The sequence below is a fragment of the Lonchura striata genome, chromosome 6 (genome assembly GCF_050655825.1).
Source record: "Lonchura striata isolate lonStrDom1 chromosome 6, ASM5065582v1, whole genome shotgun sequence".
NCBI classification, from domain to species: domain Eukaryota; kingdom Metazoa; phylum Chordata; class Aves; order Passeriformes; family Estrildidae; genus Lonchura; species Lonchura striata.
In genome coordinates this window covers 39,745,001-39,760,000 of record NC_140708.1, presented here as the reverse complement: position 1 = coordinate 39,760,000, position 15,000 = coordinate 39,745,001, and the positions used below count along the sequence as shown (strand labels likewise).

General features: G+C 43.9%; 1 protein-coding gene across 3 annotated transcripts in view; it reads right to left on the bottom strand.

The window, feature by feature from the left end:
* The window catches only part of MGMT (O-6-methylguanine-DNA methyltransferase), a 137,773-nt gene that overhangs the window by 58,349 nt on the left and 64,424 nt on the right, over positions 1 to 15,000 (bottom strand). The window lies entirely within an intron of this gene.

Sequence of the window (15,000 nt, the reverse complement as noted above, 5' to 3'; positions counted from 1 at the left end):
CCCAAGGCTCTGCTCGAGGTCCATCTCTGCAGCAGCACCAAAGCTTTGCCCTGGGTTTAACACATTTCTTGAAGCCCTGCAGGACAACAAACCTGGCTCCTTTCTGTAGGTCCCTAAAAATGTCACAGCTCCACGCTGGAACTTCTGAACTGCACCACAACAAAGCTTTGCACCCATTCCTTTCAAGTTCTGAGATATCTGTTCTGTGTGAAAAACCACGGTACTGCATAATAAAAGTTATTAGTGGAAGTATTTAATATTCCAAATGGTTTAGTCATCAGGATTCTCTTATTAAAACAAGTGTGGTCCTTGCACCACTGACTACAATCCTTTGCTGAGGTAGAACCACGCACAGCAACACTTTTGTGACACCCTGGCTCTTGCTGGGGTACTTACTGTGATAAAAACACCTCTGTGGTGCACAAAACATTACAGTGGAGATCCAATTTAATTATTTTAGCAGATACACAACACAAACACGTGCACAGACTCACTTCCCAGTAAACTGCAGCACTGGAGGTGCTAGGGCAAGACAAAAATTTTGCTGCACAAATGGAGAGGGAAACAGATTTTAAAGGATAATGTGGGCAACCTTTCACTGAAATATTCATGGGTTTTATTTATGGTAAAGTCTAAATGATACTTGACATGAATAGCACACAGGATGGACTACAGAATATAAACCTTCCCCTTTTTTCCTTGTCTTAACCAGGCTGCACCAGTATGGCCTAACTGGGATAATGCACCAGCTACACCCCTGGACATGTCTCCAAAAACTACTCCCAGATACAGTTCAAGCAGCTTATGTGAAAGAATCAGAAATCAAATCTATTCTGAAAAATTAAGAGAAATCATCAAGTGCAGATCGCAACCACGAGGAATGAAAAAATCAATTGTTCACCCAGCAAAGTTCAGAGTCTCTTCCAGCCTCACCTCTTCTGTCCCTGTTGCTTCGAAATATTTGAGCTTATTTACAATTAGGTAGGATATGAATATGATAAAAGTGATATAAAACTGAGGACAACCCCTCCATGAGCCATGTCCACAGCAGTGGGGGCATCACAGACTCCCAGGGGCAGGAAACACTCAGGTCTGGAAGATCCAGATGCTGACTGTCCCAGGGGATCAACATCCGCACCCAGGACAAAGGGCAGGGGCAACCCAGTTTAGAAACCACACCTCAGTTTCTCCAAGCCTCAGTGGGTACTTCACACAACGAAAACTTCCAAAATATCCCTTGAATTTACAAAATAGTTAAGAATGATTCCACCAGAGGATTTTGCATTACATGTTGGCTGCACAGAATCACCCAGATGAAATTTAATTTGCAGCAATCAGCGCGAGGTGAAGGTGCACGAACTGAACTTGATGTGGTGCATTCCGTGTTTTACTGGGCAATGTACTTTTAAATCCTTATTAACATATCTGTGCAGGTGAGAGATGTGAGCCAACTCCCTAAATTAAGATTAAAAATTGCAGTTATATACACATTTACACACTGAACTCCTCCAACCACTCATGTTCCCTGAAAAATCCATCGACTGCCTCTGATGACAAATATTAAACCTTCCCAAAGAGGAAACACCATTGTCATAAATAAACCTCATGGATGCCCCAGGACTTTATCCTGAAACCAGTCTGCAGTTCCTAATTGCTGGTGTAACAGTTCACTGGAACAGGATAAAGCAGTGAAGAGTTAGTGACCATCTCTGACAGCTCCTGGAGCACAGACGAGGTCCCTGAGGATTTACAAAGCCGGGGGAAAAGGAGACAGGAAGAAATTATAGACCAGTCAAACTTTGATATTGGGAGCGATAATGGAACAAATTATTAAAATATTTATAAGCATCTCAGGTTCATAAGGTTATAAAGCAGCAAACAAATCTAATCTTTTCCTTTGACAAGATAATTGGCCTCATGGATAAGGGGGGAAAGCAGTAGGGGAAATATATACTGACTTTATCAAGATTTTTATATACCTTTGCTGTGACACTCTCATAAAAAAAGAGGGAAATACAGTTTACATTAACAGAGTCTAAGGTGGACATCAAGAAAAGTTTTAAAAAATTTAAGCAGGTTTTTTACTGCCTGGTTACAAGGGGAACAGGGAGCTCAGAAGGAAACAGTGTTTTGCAGTAATGTCTGGAAACCCAAATCTTTGAGTTTTAATGGCAGTAAGATGAACTTCCAATACCAGCTGCCAACTGGGATGACATTGTAGCTCCAGCTTTTCCAATGTTTGGTTGAATTGATTGGAATTGGTTGAACTGGTGTGCATTATAAATCCAGTGCACAGCCAAGCAGCTTATGTGAAAAAATCAGAAATCAAAATAATTTAGATGAATTACGAGAAATAGTCCAAACCAGCAAGACAGGAGGGTCATGAACAAGTGCAGAATGCAGCTATTAGAATGGAAATAAATCAATTATCCGCCCAGAAAGCAGTTCAGAGTCCCTTCCAGCCTCCCCCATTTTGTGACTGTTGTTGTTTTTCAAATTTGTACTTATTAATAATTACGTAGAATATGAATGTGATAAAATTGACAATCATGAGAGATCGTGATGATAAATAAAATTATTATCTGCAAGATGAAATATGGGCCTCACAGACAGGAACAGTGACAAACGCAGACTGCAGAATAAACAATTTTTAAAATCTTCTCACAACAGCCTCAAAATGCAGGGCAATATGATCTAAATAAGCTCTGAGTGAAAGAGATACCAAGAATCTTGTGGGGCTAATCCAGCAGCAGTCATTGCCCACCAGACCCCCTCTGAGGAGGCACTCCAGGAAATACTGCACCTCACTCTGCACCCAAAAAATAAAGATACATTTCTGAAGCCATAATTAGAATTTAATTAAAAGCAACTAAAACAGTATTTCAGGAAAATTTCATTTCTGGAGGAAATGTTAAGCTAAATTCTGTAGTCCAGGGCTGGAGGTGTGGTGCAACCATGTAAATATTTGCAGGTTATGACTGATGTGATGAACCAACACAATGAGAGCAATGTCTGCAGGGACAGGCTGGGATTGATGGGATTGTCCTGTGCAGGACCAGGAGATGGACTCCATGATCCTTCTGGGTCCCTTCCAACTCAGGATATTCCCTAATTTAACAAAAATGAACCAAGACTGATAAAAAAGAGAACTGGGACAAAGCACTTAATGATGGAAAATAACTCTACGAGACCTACTCCACACCAGCTTTGGGCACCTTTACAAACTCAGGAATTCTGGAATTATTCACGCAGGCTGCTCAGTGTTGCTTCTTGGGTAGGAAAGATGAACAGAATGAGTTTTCATTTGGAAGAGGAGAGATGTGAAATCACTCTTAGTTTCACAGTAGCCTGGCTTAAACCATGGAGAGGACTGCAGGAATTATCTCCCTGTACCTATGATTTAGAACAGACAAGCTTCTTGAAGAAGAAAGAAACTTATTATTATTATTATGGAGAAACAACAGTGAATTTGTGAGCAAAATGCTCAGTTCTAATGCAAATGAAGGTTGGACTGGACTCTGCACCTATGGGATCCCAGGATGGTTTGGCTTGGAAGGGACCCCAAATCCATTCCATCCCACCCCTGCCATGGCAGGGACACCTCCCACTGTCCCAGGAGCTCCAGCCCCAGTGTCCAGCCTGGCCTTGGGCACTGCCAGGGATCCAGGGGTGCCACAGCTGCTCTGGGAATTCCATCCTGGCCAGGAATACCGAATTCCCAATCTCCCATCCATCCCTGCCCCTGGCAGTGGGAGCCATTCCCTGTGTCCTGTCCCTCCATCCCTCACCCAAAGCCCCTCTCCAACCCCCCCTACACAAAGATTCCATTTTATGGCTGTAGAACCAACTCACTGCTGAAAAACAGCCCTGAAGGGGAGCTGACAAACACCACCAGAATAAAATGGGTTTATTTCTGCCGTGCCCCAGCCTGAGGAGCACTGGGGGTGATGGGGCAGCCCCATGTGCTGGGCTGTGGTCCCAGCTCTGGGTGTTCCCTCTGCCCCACACCAGCAAAATCATTAATTAAAACACATCTGTGCAAATCTCAGATGTGACACAGCAACTCCTCCACTCGCCTGTCCACAGTGCCTGTAAGCCCAGCAGCCTTCACAGAGAAAGAAAATAGGGAAAACTGTGATCATGAGGGAGCTTTGTTCCTGAGACTTTGAAATATATTCTTGTTTAAAACAATTTACACCTTGCAATGGACATTTGAGAAAAACGAATGGTTGGCTTTAATTACAAACTCTGAGGCACAGGCCCAGCTTGGCCAAGAGCAGCGTGAGCAGCCACATCCACATGGATCTTCCCAGGTAATGGAGTAATTCACAGGAACCCATTAGACTTCATGAGAGCACTTTATTTAGTAATGGAGATCTACTGGGCTCTGCATGGATCGTATTAACTTGGCTCAGAGCAGCTCCTCTGCTCCATCAACCATGTTTTTGCACATGCCATGGAATATTTCTACTTTACGTGGTCCATCCTTGCATTTTATGTTTAGTACTGAAGAGCCCAGTAAATCCACACTGCAAACGTGGGGGGTTTTACTGTGTGCTCAGACAGGGAGATAAACACTAAACCAAAATCAACTCATCTTCAAAATGGCTTGAGGAAAACCTGGGGTAGCAGTGAAGGCTGACTGGAGATGATGCCATGGGAGAAGGTGGGGGCCTCTTGACAGCCATATGGTGTCCTTATAGAATCAGTGAAAGGCAATTAATCAGGGAATCACAGAATGAGCTGGCAGAGATCTTAAATCCATCCAGAGCCACCCCCTCAAACAGATCCAACCTCAAACACTTCTCTTTAGTAAGGGGAGGCATTATTCTGCTGCCTGGATTAGAGATTTTAACTTATTTTTTCAAAATGTATCCTTTTAAAGCCTATTTAGTTTTCTCCAGAGGTAGAGGCTTTAATATCTTTTCAAAAGTAGGAAAAACCTGAAAACCCAGACACACAATGGCATGTGCTGGCAATTGATGTATAGCACACAGTGTGTCCCTACCCATGCAATGAGATAATTTTTAAGGTCCCTTCCAACCCAAAATATTCTGTGATTTTGCATGTATTATTTAAAAGTGTTCTTTGGGGCATTTTGAAGAGTTTTGGGGCATTTTGAGCCTCAGGCTGGGGTTGGTGCCAAGTGTTTGTGGTGGCTCCATGGGCTCCAACCACACCTCCAGGGTGAACTTGCTGTCACTCATATCAAAGCTCCTGCCAAAAACCCGCTCAGAGGCAGCCTGAAAGGTCATCTCAGCCACACAACTTCCATCTCCACCAAAAAAGCCATCTCCAAATACTTGGAGTCTCATTCTCCAAATACGATTTGTCAAAACAACCCGGAATAAGGCAGCCTGCCTGGTGAAAGCCCCTCTATAAATAGCCTAGTAGGGATAAAAAAATGCTCTGCTGCATGGGAGAGGGAGTTAAACCTAAACAAACTTTCAACACCAGCTGAGTTTACATATTTAAACTTGGAGGGTGCCAAAGTTGCAGCCGAACTGGCACCGAAAAGCCTAACAAAAAAAGTCATATATTGACAAAACACACAGTCATAATAAAACCACATCCAGTTAATAACTTTGAGAACTAATGTTAACTCCTAGCACAATAGAAAAGTCTCCTTAAACACAATAAAGCACTGATATAATTTACTCTCAGCTCCTTTTCAAAACATTACTCTCTGCCCACAATCACATTCAGATTACAAAATTCCTTTTGTAGTTTTCTCCTAGCTGTGGGAATAAAATAAACCACTTAGATGACAGTAAAGTGTCTGTAAAATATATAACAGCAATAACTCCTGGTGGAAATGCAGCAGATATTTATACAAGAGCCAAAGCAGGGAGCACTGCTAATGCCCAGGGAGGGGGTGTTTGGAGAGGCCTCTTCTGGGTGAGGTCCTGGTGCTGCAGCCTCTGTCCCCAGCCCCAGTCAGGTCCCCAACATGAGGTGACAAGTGCTGGGGGAGCCTCCACAGCCTAGCAGCAACTAGGAATAACCTGCCTTATTAAAGGGAATTTATTTCAATTATAGAACAGAGGCGCAGAATCATTTTGGATGGAAAAGATCTCCAGGATCATCAAGTCCAAGCTGATCCCCTCTTTGTCCCCAGACCAGGGCACTGAGTGCCACCTCCAGACCTTCCTTGCACACCTGGCCCAGGGATGGGCAATCCAAACTTCCCCGGGCAGCCCCTGCCAAGGCCTGAGCACCTTTCCATGGAGAAATTCCTGCTGATTTTCATCTTCTTTTGCAGTTGTAGAACGTAAGGATCAAGTAATAATGCAAAGATGTTATTTATCAAATACAATATCCATCCTGCTCAGGAACTGGTGTTCTTGAACCTCTGAGATGGAAGGAGGGATGCCCAGTGGTTTAGATGAGGTATTATGACAAGTGTTTTCATGGAAAGGGCTGTAAATCAATGGCGCTGGGAAGCGCTGAAGTCACCATCCCTGGAAGTGTTCACAAATGTTTTAATGGTGACCATGGTGCTGGTTGACAGTGAACTTGATGGTCTTAAAGGTCTTTTCCAACCTTAACTGCTGCATGATTCGATGATTTTACCCAGTGAAGAAGTCTACATTAGCAGAAAAACTAACCCAAGATGGCTAAAGGAGGCCACGACAAGGTGGCCACCATGACCACGACTGCATGGATAGAGGAGACCAACACAAACGTGTCACCCCTGATTCCAGCTGTGGAAGTCCTGCTTGTCCACAGTCTTGTCCTCTCCTCTACACAAGCAGCCAAAAAGAAACAAGCCAAGGCCTCCCAAGACTTCTCTTTTTAGAAGTTATCTCAAGGCAGATTTACCTGGGGCAAGGAGCTGGGAAAAGCAGCTTTGGTCTGTATTTCTCTGCCATCCACCAAAGCAGAAATACTTTCACAGAGCCAAGGAAAACCATTTAATTTACATTCAGTGGTTTCACCAGCACTGAAGGGCTGGATCTGGACCAGAATGTGAAGCAGAATTTCCCCCAGGCAGACCCTCCCCACCTACACCCCATAAAAGGGGCACACAAAAGCACCTCCCCACCATCAGCAACATCTGGCTGCAGCTGGAGACCACGGCCAAGCCCTGCTCACCAGGGTCCCTCTACGAATGGAGAACAAATGCATTAATTTGGATATATAAAAACTTACATCCCATTTGAGGTCAGCCAATGTAAATGAAAAGCCCCAATGCCCGGAGCCCTGGACGGCCACATTATTATGGGCGTTAGGGGGAATGTACTGGGTACATCTTTCAGTATGTTTAAAGATGTTCTCGTGGAATTTAACTGAGTGCTTAACTCCTTGATGAAAGAAATTAAGCTTCCAGATCAAAATCGACACTTTTAGAGCTGAAAGAAGAAAACACTGCTGGATCTCCTGCTGCAAAGCCCAGCCCTCTGCAAAATCAATAACCTTTGCTTTTGGTGAGAGCTTTTCTTGCTGGTCTGCTCCTAGTGTTGGTTTCCAAGTCTGTTTGCAAACATCAATTTTGACATGAAATCCACATGGTCAAGGAAAAACACATCAAAATATGGAACAAGATACTTTTAATTATATGATTCCAGAATGGTTTGGATTGGGAGGGACATTAAAACCCACCCAGAGCCACCCCTGCCATGGCAGTTCCCAGGGTTCTCCAAGCCCTGTCCCACCTGGCCTTGGGCAGTGCCAGGGATCCAGGGGCAGCCACAGCTGCTCTGGGCACCTGTGCTGCCCACCCTGCCAGGGAACAATCCCCAATTCCCAGTATCCCATCCAGCCCTGCCCCCTGGCAGTGGGAAGCCATCACCCCTCACCCTGTCCCTCCATCCCTTAATGTCCCAAGTCCCTTAATGCTGCCTGTTAATTGCAAAGTTTATTTTAATTTAATATAACCACATTCTATATATAACCACACATTTGCTTGGAGGAATCCTGTGTGGTGGAAGGTGTCCCATGGCAGGGAGTTGGAGTGAAATGTGCTTTAAGGGCCCCTCCAACCCAGCCCAGTCTGGGATTCTGTGATTTTTAAGAACTTTCAATAGCTTTGCTGGCCAGGACATGGCAAAGACTGCTGTTCCTAAAAGAATGGCCACATAAACTGGCCCCAAGGCCCCTGAGTATTTCTCCATCCCATGGACAACCTCTCCTGGAAGGTGGTGAGGAGCAGGAGGAGCCTGTTTGGAGGAATCTGAAATGCAATTCCAGTCAACAGGACCTGGAGCTGTGGATACAGCACCGAGGAGGCCCCTGAGGAGCCTCAATTTGGCAGCCAAATGTAAATGCTGGGGGAGTAACTCCAGCCCCTGTAGATGTTACAGTTTCAAAATGCTCCACCACAAATGGACAAGAAACCTCATTTTTGGGATTACAAGAATGTGTGGCCAAAGAAATGAAGGAATCTGTAGGTCAGAAACAATCCAGCCACAATGCACTGATTGAAGCCAAGGCTGATGGACATTTTTAAGTGCAGCAGGATCACCTCCCAAGTTTTGGATGTCTATGTGTTACAGTCTGCAAAAATTATTTTCTCTAACTTTTTCTGCAGGTTGTTTTCAAAGTTGCTTTACTGCGTATAAAACCATCAGGCTTTGGAACCACACATGGGCTTTCTGCATAAAATATCACCTTATCTTTGTATAAGCAAACTATTTTAAGTCCCTAGAGTTATTTAGGTAACCATTTGCCATGACCTCTGAAGTCTTATCCTGAATTATATTTTTATGTGCTATATAAAGGTACTGTTATGTTACTGTTTTTATTCCAGGTGCCAAAAAGGACAAGTTTATTGCCAACTGCTTGCTCTGTGTCTTTTTTTTTTTTGTTTGTTTTGTTTTGTTTTAAAGACTTAACTGACCCACCAGTCGAATTTATTTTCAATTCACACAGGAATGGTTTATGAGGAAAATCACATCTACTATGAAGAAAGAAATAAACAAATCAGCAATATTTGGGGAAAAATTGACATCAGCCAAAAGTGTCACCTTGCTGGCAAGACTGAAAGGCCGTGTACTAGCACAAAGGTGCTCTTCTTGCTGTTACATTTCGTTCCATCCCAAAAACAGAAGCAAAGCTATAATCACAAAATCACAGACTGGCTTGGGTTGGAGGGACCTTAAAGGCAAATAAAATAAACTATTCACACAGATGATGATGATGATGATGATGGTGATGATGATAACAATAATAATAATAATAATAATAATAATAATAATAATAATAATAATAATAATAATGTCCATAAACCACTTCAGATTTCATGTTTCTTAAATTACTCTTAAGTTGACATAGAGCCAATGATGTATGGAGATGGTTCTCCCACATGGAGATGGTTTTCCCACACAGCTGAAAGACATGAGGTTTGGATGGGATATTGGGAATTGGGAATTGTTCCTTGGCAGGGTGGGCAGCCCTGGCACAGGTGCCCAGAGCAGCTGTGGCTGCCCCTGGATCCCTGGCAGTGCCCAAGGCCAGGCTGGACAGGGCTTGGAGCACCTGGGACAGGGGAAGGTGTCCCTGCCATGGCAGGGGGATGGAATGGGTTTGGCTTTAAGGTCCCTCCCCACCCAAACCATTCCAGGATTCTGTGACACCAAAGAGGGGAAAAGAAAGGCAGCACCAAGGCACCAGCAATGGAAATGATGGCACTGCTTGGGAGCCCAGGCTGGAGAGGGCTGGGATAGCACAATGGGAATTCCATGCAATTTCTGGCTGCTGCCCACCAGAACTCTGTGCTGAACAGAGCCCTGGGCTGATCCAAGCAGGGTAAGAGGAGCTCTGCCCTGGAGAAGCTGTTGGCAGCACAGGATCGGCACGAGGGAAGAGCCAGGAAACTCAGAGTAAGCCAGAGCACCACTGCTGGCTACCAGGGAGGATGTTATCTGCCAGCTTTTCTCATCCATAATGAGAACTAATTTAAATAAAAGAGGAACTGCATATCACAACCCATTAATGAAGGGATACAGCAAGAACAGATCTTGACTGCAGCCCATGTAGCAGCGCAGAAAATACGCTTCCCACAAAGGTTCTACTATCAACATTTCTGAATAATTAATTGGAAATAAAAGCACTTTGAAGCTTAGCATGGTTCCTTTAATGCTTTTTGAATAATTTGCAATATTCGGCAACTTCCAGCACACTGATGTGCGTGGAGTTGTGTTATCACATCACACTCAGGTGACCATGGAAAGACAGAAATCCATGGAACGGTAAAACATAACCTCCTACACGAAAATAAAAATCAAACATCCTCGTAGATGAAAACTAAATTTAATGTGCATTCCTGAGGGATGGAAAACGAACCCTGGGAAGGGCTATATTGCCTCGGATTGGTGGAATGAGATGCAAAATGCATATGAAAGGTTTTCATTTGAGCTGATAAAACCGCACGCTTTGGAAACGCGGAGCTCTGCAAGGAACAACACTGAGGTCTGGTGTCAATTTAAATGCACTGAACACCAGGAAAATGCCCCCAACTAAGGCTTCAAACTTGTACAGCACATTTCCACTCAACCCAACTAGATTGCCTGTCACATCTGACATGGCTTGTCAAAAGTTATCCTTCACTGCTCATGGGCAACATGGAGGGTCAAAAGACCAAATACAATGGTCCAACCCATCCCATTTTTTTTCCTTCAGAGCAGCAGATATTGAACTCGAAGATGACAAGACAGAGCAGGTTGAAGCGGCTGCCAGAGAAAGAGAAGCTGTCCAGAGGCGCTGATCTGAAGGAGAAAAACCAGCCAGTCTGTGCATGTCATGGCCGGGGCTCGGGCGCTGACAGTCTCACACAAAAGGCACTGAAAAGCCAAGAAACCTGGAGTGGCCTTTGCAAAACCACGTTAAAAGGGAGAGCGACGGTCACCCCGGAACCTGGAACGGGATGGAAGGGGAAAGGGATGCCCTGCCTTTCCTTAATCTGCACCACTATTGGCCAGAGGGGATTTTTCACTCCCTGAAAAATTTTTTTTAAGAGTAGCTTTTTCAGTCAGAGTTTATTTTTATTTCAAAAAAAAAGCAATGTCTTTCTAAAGCAGCCCAAAATCTTTATCGTGTTTTCAGCCGGGGCCTGCTCGTGCCAACAGGGGACATGAAATGATAATTCATGGAATAGCAAGTTATTAACAGCTGCAAATACAGAGAGTGTCACAGCCCTGTTACAATTGGTATTGTCATGTGAAAGAACAACCGCAGAGATTTTCCACAATATCACTAAAAACTGTGACCACGTGCTGCAGACATGCCACTGCAACAAATTTCTGTTTAAATTTCCTTCAGGTGTCCGGTGCCCTCCTTACCCCCTCACTGTTACAGCATGAACCTTCTATTTGTAATTGTCTTTGAACCTACAAGAATCCAAACTCCTTCCTGTTTTTTTTCCTCCGCAATAATTTGAGTTTCATGATTTCTCCACCTGCACACAGTGACCACGGAGCTGGTTGAGATCCCCAACCCTTGGCTTGCCCATGGGCAGCTCTCACTGAGACCGCCCTGAGGAGCAGCCACATCCAGGCACAAGTTAATAACAGGGTATTTCCAACCCTAATCCTTCCTTTGTGTCATCATCTTTGTGCTTTAATTACCTCAAAAGCCACACCAGCTTAAATTAATGAGGGAATCTGGAGTTGCTACCTCCGAGCAGATGTAGAAAGTTCATGTTTGCTGCTGGTGGCAGAGCTGGCTGTAGACTAGAGTGACATTTTTAATACCTGGGTGGCTAAAATATCAGTATTTGAATAGGAAATCTCGCATTTTACACCCTTCTGCAATTCAATGTTTTTCAATCTTTCTGGGTTGCGCTCAGTTTTGTTGGATAACCTTTCCATCTAATCTACCATGTGTCTCGCTGAATTTGAGCACCTTATATGTATTCAAATACTTGGATTCAAATGCATATTTTCTTTCACAGGTTTGGATTTTTGGTTTTTTGTTGGTTTTTTTTGGGTTTTTTTTTTGAATAGTGGTAAAAGTCCTTCAAGTCACTTTATATGTTTAGAAAATTAATAAATATAGAAATGAATTTATATATAAATTCATTTATGAACCTACTGGAGTGTGTCCAGAGAAGGACCATGGAGGTCATCAATCCTGGATGCCCACATCCAGAAGTGTCCCAAGCCAGGCTGGATGAGGCTTGGAGCACCCTGAGATACTGGAAGAGAAGAAAGTGGAAGAACTCCATGGCAGGGGGTACTACTGGATGGGGTTTAAGGTCCCTTCCAGCCAAAATCATTTTGTTATTCTATGGTGTAACAGTAAATATTTCACCTTGCATGAATAAACAGCCCTCATAAATGCAAAAAAGAGACTATTTCAGATGCTTTTAAAATCTTTAGTACAAGAAGGAAAAATATTGAAATCTAACTTGCCAGGCTCATTTCCCATATTTACCTTCCCAAACTGCTCCTCACTCTCTTATTTCCCTGTCCCGTGGTCAGGGGATGAGGACAGGGAGCTGCCAGCTCCTGGTGGCCCTGCCTGCCCCACCGGCCTCCCTTCCCCTCAGCATCCCAGCCCTCTCCTGGTATTCATGAGCTGCAATTTAATTCAAGTGCACTCGAGTTCCAGCAAACACGGAGGCGCGGGAGCGCTGGGCTCCATGCGAGGAGGGGCCCTGGGTAAATATCAGCGCGGGGCCGGCGTGAGAGGATAACCTGCCCACACATACACCAGCCCAATTAGCCGAGGCAAAGAGAGCTTTTATTCCCCAAGGAGTCCAAGAAAAAAGTCACAGCGAGGCTCTCCAGCATCCAGAGATGAAGCCACACCGTGGTCCAGTGCGGCACCCAGCATTAAAGCTACGCCCACCACCCCCATTAAGGGAAATTTGGAAGGGGAGGCAATGCTGAAGACGAAATTTTGTTGTTATGGATTAAAAGTGGTTCTCTATAGCACAAAAAATACATGGAAAGAAACAGTCTCACCTCTGAGGGTAAATGAAGAAGCACCTTGACCTAGGCGTGAAAGTCCACCATCAGTAAAGCCTTTGCTGCTTCAAGAGTCATCAAGAAGATTTTAATGTATAAAGTTGAAAACTCTTTCACTAGAGAAAAGAGGAATTTCAAACTTAAAAATAGTCACTGAAAGCATATTAAATTAATCTGATTAACAGACTTTTCCCAGGATATTATTATCAAATACAGCCCAATCAGTGAAAGCCTGTAAGAATTCCAGGCATTTCAAGTACGCAAATAGCCTAACTAATTTCTAATGACTGACTCCATCCTTGCTAATTTACTTGCCTCACCAAATCCCTGCAATAATGCTCATTTTCAGAACTTTCTGAAATACAGAACACAAGGAAACCCAAGGAAGAACAAGACTGATGAAGGTACACCACCAAATAGGAAAAAACACGAGTAGTCAAGAAATTAAGAGAAAAGGAAACTTTAACACGAAATTGGAAAGAACAACTCTCAATAGAGTTCCTTCTTTTAATAGAAATAAAATTCTAATTGGGTGTAGAGTCCGACACTGTAACACTTTGGGTTTTTCATAGAATCAGAGAATGGTTTAGCTTGGAAGGGACATTAAAGATCATACAATTCCAGCCCTCCTGCCATGTTTTTCAAGAAAATATTGTAGTTCAAAGGCTTTCAAAACCAAAATTATCTGGTTTAATAGGAAGAGAGCGTGCACTTTTATGGCATGCCCATTAAAAAGGCTCAGGGATTTCTGAACCAACACAGCTTGCCTAAAATATGCATTTCTTTCCCTGTGTGGCAGCTCCCCCGTCACCTCCTGGCCGCCCCAGCCCGTGGCTGAGCTGAGACCACCTTGGCGAGCAGCATTTCCCTGCTGCTCCAGGCTAAACTCTGGCTGTGGAGAGAACCAGGAAACCCAACAGCCTCTTTAACATCCCACAACGAATTACTGACAAGTCATTTTTTTGCTCCGTATTGCAAGTCAATGTGGCAACCCCGGGTTTTTTTTTTTTTTTCCCTATTTACAAACATGCACCGTGCCTCAGCTCGGAGCTGTTTGGGTGCTGATACAAGATTCATAATGGCTGTCAGAATCTGCAATTTTTCCTTTTGTTTTATGAGGTCAGGCAATATTACCTGCACTGATGTATTCCATTTCCCCAGCTGAAAACCTTCTCATTTGAGCACGACAGGTTGAGGGAGTCATGATTTTGCAACCTACCATGTGAAACACAGCGCGAGGGGGCAGGTGCCTAACCCCACGTTCTCCTTTTGCTCTTGTCCACTGGCAACAGTAAATTAAACTGTCAAAAACGGAATTGTCCTGTCATCAACAAAGCTACAGCTTCACAAGTATTGCAACATCAGATATATTTCTAATTCTGCATTTCCCTGCACCTGTAATTTCATCAGCAACTCACGCTGGCCCATGGTGAGAAGCTGTCCAGGGGACACTGGTGGGCTCCTTGGGAGGCTTGACATGGCATTTCAGAGACAGAAATTAATGAACAAGAGCAGCAATTTGTTATATAGATATAAAAAAAGGGCTCAGGATGAGGTCCTGACCACCCGCATTGCTCTGCAGCTAGGAGGAGGCTGGGGTGCTAACGGGGTGGAACACGAGGCACAAGGAGGTGCAACAAAGGACCAGAACTGAAACATATTTAAATGCAATGATTGCACAGATAAAGTGGATTTGCACCCAAAATCTGTGTCTTCGCCTTTTGGCCCCTTTAGAGTTTAAAAGTGCCTCTGAGAAGTTTCCTCTCCCACCGAAGGGATCTCTCTTCGCACGCGCTGCCTCGTGAGCTGGTGGCAGAAACAATGGCTTTTGGGGAGTAAATCCAGGCCACTGCATGTTCAGATTTGGAACACTCAAACCAGTGGTTCCTTCTGCCATGCAGTTCTCCAGGGGTGATCCTAAAGCATCATGATTAACAATCTTCCTTTCAGAATTTAAGGGTGATTTCAATTTTCACTTGAAGCTGACTTCTACCTTTTTTTTAACCTGCTTTCGTTTTCTTGGAACAACTTACAAACCTCACATGTTACACAGAAGTACAAACTGCCCAGAAAATACGCATTTTTTGCAAAA